Below are 6,000 nucleotides of genomic sequence, written 5' to 3'. Positions count from 1 at the left end.
ATAAGTGAATAACTGTTGAGAAGGTCATAGCTTTGTTGAAGTTAAGGGATGGATACTGAGGAAGTAAACATTTTTTTTATTAAGAATTCACTGCAGTTTCATGGTAATGTGAAATTATAAATGTAAAAGGGCTACACTGTGTTATTTAGTTAATGTGGGAGAAAGTTACTTCACTTTTTTTTATCCAGTAATGTTCCTAAAATTTGAGAGTAAAAGGATAGTCTCATTCCAGTTTTGCATTTCTATACACTCAGGTGATGGAGTCCCAAAAACAGTGGAAGATACATTAAACAATACTCTTTTGTGATACAGCACTATAACAAGTCAAACTTTTGGGAAAATATTTGAAAAAAATTGATTGGTAATTAAATAATGAAAAAGCTTCGTTTTTGCTTTAAGTAGCAAAAAATTAAGAGTGCTTTATTTTTATCATCTGTGGAAGAGAGTATATGATAATAGAGTAATCAGTAATAAATTTTAGTATACAAGGACTAGAATATTTTGAAGCAAGCAGACTAGTAGCATGCATTGATTAGTTTCAGTGTAGTGTAGTATCAAAGTGTTTCTGGAAAAATGCATGTCCATAGACATTCCTTGGATCCAGGCATACAAGATGCCAGCCACCCAGGGCAGTGATATTGTAGTGCTATTGTTTGTTCAGCTATCACTAGCACTAAGACTATTGGCACTTGACATCTAGAATGACACTATAGTATGTATTGCATTAATTTATAATATTCACCAATGTATTAATACTGTGCAGTGTGCTTGAGATGTTACAGAGTAAAAGTTTCAGAAACTCCTTGGTTTACACAAACACTATTATTGTGTATTTTAATTTGTAGATTAATTCTGCATGATAAATCATCATTTGACAGTTGTATTCTTGAAGTAGAATAGTCTATCCAGTAATATACTGGATTCTTATATACTGACCAATCATTGAGGATTCCTTTGAATTAAGTACAGTATAAGTGTATAGCATTGGGGCTTTATTAGCATGCAACTTTCCATATCTCTAGCATGTGTGTGTGTTGTATTAACAAGTGAGTGTTAAATATTCATAGCCTGATTATTACTAACTAAATTTGAACTTTTTCCCATCCATTTTACATTATGGTTGGCTTGCATCCCTCGCCGTCTGCTGCATGATCCCTCTCTCATATCCCTCTCTCCCTAAATCCCAACAGACAGTCAAGCAGGTAAAGTACATGTTCTAAGTTATCTTTTCTATTTTGCTCTCTTTTTCAAAATTATCATTGTCTCTTTTACTTTCACGTATTCGTCGTTAATTTTTTTCTGTTTTATTCTTAGGTTTTCAAAATCATCTCTACTATATTCTCTTGTTTACAGTTAAATTTTTCTCTTATGCTCTCCATAAATTTTAAAGTCATAAAATAAAATAAATAAAATTATTATTTCTTATGATATTTTTCTATAAGTCTGAGTGAATTAATATGCACACTCATTTTTGTATACAGTATGTCTTTAGGTATGATACAGTGACACTATATACACATACATACATACATACCACTTGCTTTCACTCACATTGTCCTAACATTCTCGCACATTACTGCTGGATGCTCAAGCCCTGTTATTTCAAAGCCTTCTTCAACTTCTTTTATCTTTCTGTCCCTTCCTCAGACATCCCATGCACCTCCTTTCAACCACCCCAAATTTATGCAGTATATCCTTTTAATCAGCCTATCATGACATGTCCTTTCTAAATTACTAAATCATCTCAGCAGCTACTCTTCTTTTGCTTGGATTACACCTTTCATATCATTTCATTATTCTGACTTTTTTTTAGTTATCCTAGGTTCTCTACACATATGCTGTTATGTATGATAATCTATGTAACTCTATTTGTATATACCTGAATAAACTTACTTAGTTACTTGCTTACTTACTTTAATTTCTTAATGCCTTATTCCATGTTTAATATTTATATACTGATCTCAGAAATAGCATCTCCAACTTCATGCCCTCATCCCCCTTTCCATATAAATTATTGCTGCCACTACACTGTGCTGTGACACATTTTTTTTTTCAGTCCTAAACATGGTACTTTCTACAGACTCCTCAACATAACACTTTTTTGTCCTAGTCTATTCTGTGATTAACCTAATCTTCCATAAACTCAGATGTTAATGTATCAACCCCCAAGTATTTAAATAAATTCTTTTCCTTCCTGCTTCTTCATTCTGCTTTGTCATTCCTTAGACTTGATATTCTCATCACCTTGCTTTTTTCTGTGATCACATTTGAATTCATTCTTTTACACATTGTTCCAAACTTCTTTTGCTTCTATACTTCCTGTTCAGAATCTTCCTGAAGTATTGTGTCATCAGCAAAGAGGAACTGTGAAAAGCTTCATGTTATATCACTTTCATTATCTTTTAAGCCCACACCTGTTCCTAACACTAGCATTCAATTAAGACATAAACATCTACTGTAGGATGATATCACACATCTATGTCCAAGGCCTACTGGTACTCTAACTGGAGAATATTTTTTTCTCTTTACATACCCTAACCTAGGTTTCACTCTTCTCATCAAATTGCTTTACAGCTTTTAACAACTTGCTACCTGTTTCATACCTTTGCAACACCAGTTATATTGCTTTCTTATTCTCCCCTACTGTATGTCTTCTGAATACATAAATCTAACAAATGGCTCGCTTCCTTTGTCCATGTACTGCTCACTTATGTTACAATGTGTGATTTCATATATACTTTCGTGTTTGGGCTTTGTTGGTCCACTGGGAATTCAACCAGTCCCCAAATAACACTTCCCATCTCTAAACATCACCATATAGGACTGTCTTGAACTTTTCAACTCGGTATTCCTTCTGCCCAATTTTTTCTCATTAAAAAAGTAGTATAAGATTCTTTTTATTGGTGTTATAGAGTAGTTTCTACTACATACTGTATTCCTAATGTAGTTCACAGGACCCTCCATAGAATGTTTTTCATGCTATAATGTACATCAAACCATTATATGTATTAATATGCAATATATGCTGAATGTTGTCCCACCTATTCTTATCTTGTCTGAATAATGTACCGTAGGTCCCACACTTACAATGTTTGTGTTCCTGAAAATCATTCATAAGTCACTTGTTCAGAACTCAGAGCCTATTTTCTCATAGATACCCATGTTATAATTGGAATTGGGTTCCTGGCATATAATATTCTGTAACAAATTTCATTAAATTGTTTTACTAAGAATATTTATCCAGTATATTTAACATTCAGTATTCTCTTTCACTTAAAAACATTAGTAAGCATTGTTTAAGTAATGCATACAATAGTATAACACAAAGCAACTGAGAAAAATACTAAAATCCAAAATTCAGTCATACTTTTTGTGACTGGGCATCCACTTTCTTTTAACTTGACTTAAAATAATTAAATTGAAAAAAAAAAATCAGCCATAGGATTTCATTCAGAATATACTCATTGGATTTCTCATGCTTAAATATGTTTTCTTTCTGGCCATTTTCTTAGGAATGTCAATATAAACCAGTTTAGTTCAAAATTTAAACAAATATAAAGGTTGGTGGATGAATTTGGTAGGGTATGTAAAAGAAGAAAATTGAAAGTGAATACAGGAAAGAGTAAGGTTATGAGGATAACAAAAAGATTAGGTGATGAAAGATTGGATATCAGATTGGAGGGAGAGAGTATGGAGGAGGTGAACGTATTCAGATATTTGGGAGTGGACATGTCAGCGGATGGGTTTATGAAAGATGAGGTGAATCATATAATTGATGAGGGGAAAAGGGTGAACGGTGCACTTAGGAGTCTGTGAAGACAAAGAACTTTGTCCTTAGAAGCAAGGAGGGGAATGTATGAAAGTATAGTTTTATCAACGCTCTTATATGGGTGTGAAGCATGGGTGATGAATGTTGCAGCGAGGAGAAGGCTGGAGGCAGTGGAGATGTCATGTATGAGGGCAATGTGTGGTGTGAATATAATGCAGAGAATTTGTAGTTTAGAAGTTAGGAGGAGGTGCGGGATTGCCAAAACTGTTGTCCAGAGGGCTGAGGAAGGGTTGTTGAGGTGGTTCGGACATGTAGAGAGAATGGAGCGAAACAGAATGACTTCAAGAGTGTATCAGTCTGTAGTGGAAGGAAGGCGGGGTAGGGGTCGGCCTAGGAAAGGTTGGAGGGAGGGGGTAAAGGAGGTTTCGTGTGCGAGGGGCTTGGACTTCCAGCGGGCATGCGTGAGCGTGTTTGATAGGAGTGAGTGGAGACAAATGATTTTTAATACTTGACGTGCTGTTGGAGTGTGAGCAAAGTAACATTTATGAAGGGATTCAGGGAAACCGGCAGGCCGGACTTGAGTCCTGGAGATGGGAAGTACAGTGCCTGCACTCTGAAGGAGGGGTGTTAATGTTGCAGTTTAAAAACTGTAGTGTAAAGCACCCTTCTGGCAAGACAGTGATGGAGTGAATGATGGTGAAAGTTTTTCTTTTTCAGGCCACCCTGCCTTGGTGGGAATCGGCCAGTGTGATAATAAAAAAAATAAAAAAAAATTGTAGTTTAAAAACACAGTAAACATGAGAGGGTGAGAGTGGACCATGTGTTGCTACAGTGTTTACTAACAACCGTATCACCAGTTTCTACTGCTGCATCCTCCACCCTCCACAGCCATAAGCATTCTTGTGTATCAGAAAAGTAAGATAGTGTTTGTGAGTCATTGATTGCAAAGCAAGTAATTGAATATTATAATAATAATAATATCTTTATTTCTACAAGTACATGTACAAGGTATACAGGCCTAGCTGACATCAATGACATATGTACTAGTACGTATATAGAAAGAGCCCCTTGTTATGCAGAGCATTTCGGGCAAGTTAGGTCAATTTTGTCCCAGGATGCGATCCACACCAGTCAACTAACACCTAGGTATGTATTTTACTGACAGGTGAACATGGACAGCAGGTGCCATAAGGAAACATGTCCTAATGTTTCCAGCTGTACCGGGGATCAACCCCCAGACCTCAGTGTGCGAGGTGAGTGCACTAGCGATCGAGCTAGTGTTGTAAAAGTGAAACATTGTAAGTCAGGGATCTACTGTATTATATGACATTGCATTTTGGAAGTTTTCGGTACAGCATCTTGCAAAGTGCAGTAATTAAAAAATAAGTGATAGACCCATTGTAATATGTAAACATGAATATGGTTGCAACAGTTCACAACTAACTCACAAATTGGAGATGATTCTGAAGATGCTGTTTCAGTCCATCCTGGACCATCATCAAGTTGTGACTTCATAATGGTCTGGTATGAACCACAACACTGCCTGAATATTAACCCTTTGACTGTCGCGGCCGTATATATACGTCTTACGAGGTACCGTGTTTGACATATATATACTCATAAATTCTAGCGGCTTCAAATCAAGCAGGAGAAAGCTGGTAGGCCCACATGTGAGAGAATGGGTCTGTGTGATCAGTGTGCACCATATAAAAAAAATCCTGGAGCATGCAGTGCATAATGAGAAAAAAAAAACTTCGACCGATTTTTTTTAATTAAAATGCCGACTTTGTGATCTATTTTTGTATAGTATTTATGATTGTATTCTCGTTTTCTTGGTCTCATTTGATAGAATGGAAAACATATTATAGAAATAGAGGTGATTTTGATTGATTTTACTATAAAAAGAACCTAGAAATGGAGCTCAAAGTAGGGGAAATGTTTGATTTTTGCCAATGTTCAAAAGTAAACAAATGATGCCACTGTCCAATAAATGTCCAACTAGCCATTCTAATATGCAGTCATGAATGGGTTGATGTTATTTATACAATTATTACAGTATTGCAGTAGTCTGCATAATAGTAAGTCTTCTATTTTTTGTTTGAATAAAAATTCAAAATAGAAAGCAAGAGTAATATCAGAGGGGCCTGGAGACATGACTGATGAACAAAGAAAATGTTATTTTAGAGCCAGGAATGTCTGCATTGTTCATTCTGGACTTTATTTTGAAATTG

At 35.6% G+C, this 6,000-nt stretch overlaps 1 protein-coding gene across 4 annotated transcripts in view; it reads left to right on the top strand.

Annotated features, from left to right (window-relative positions):
• Positions 1–6,000, top strand: part of LOC128699340 (glutamine--fructose-6-phosphate aminotransferase [isomerizing] 2) — a 110,644-nt gene that overhangs the window by 74,993 nt on the left and 29,651 nt on the right. The window lies entirely within an intron of this gene.

The sequence above is a fragment of the Cherax quadricarinatus genome, chromosome 61, assembly GCF_038502225.1.
Source record: "Cherax quadricarinatus isolate ZL_2023a chromosome 61, ASM3850222v1, whole genome shotgun sequence".
Lineage (NCBI taxonomy): Eukaryota > Metazoa > Arthropoda > Malacostraca > Decapoda > Parastacidae > Cherax > Cherax quadricarinatus.
The sequence above is the reverse complement of the archived record's forward strand: the minus strand, read 5'-3'. Positions and strand labels throughout refer to the sequence as shown.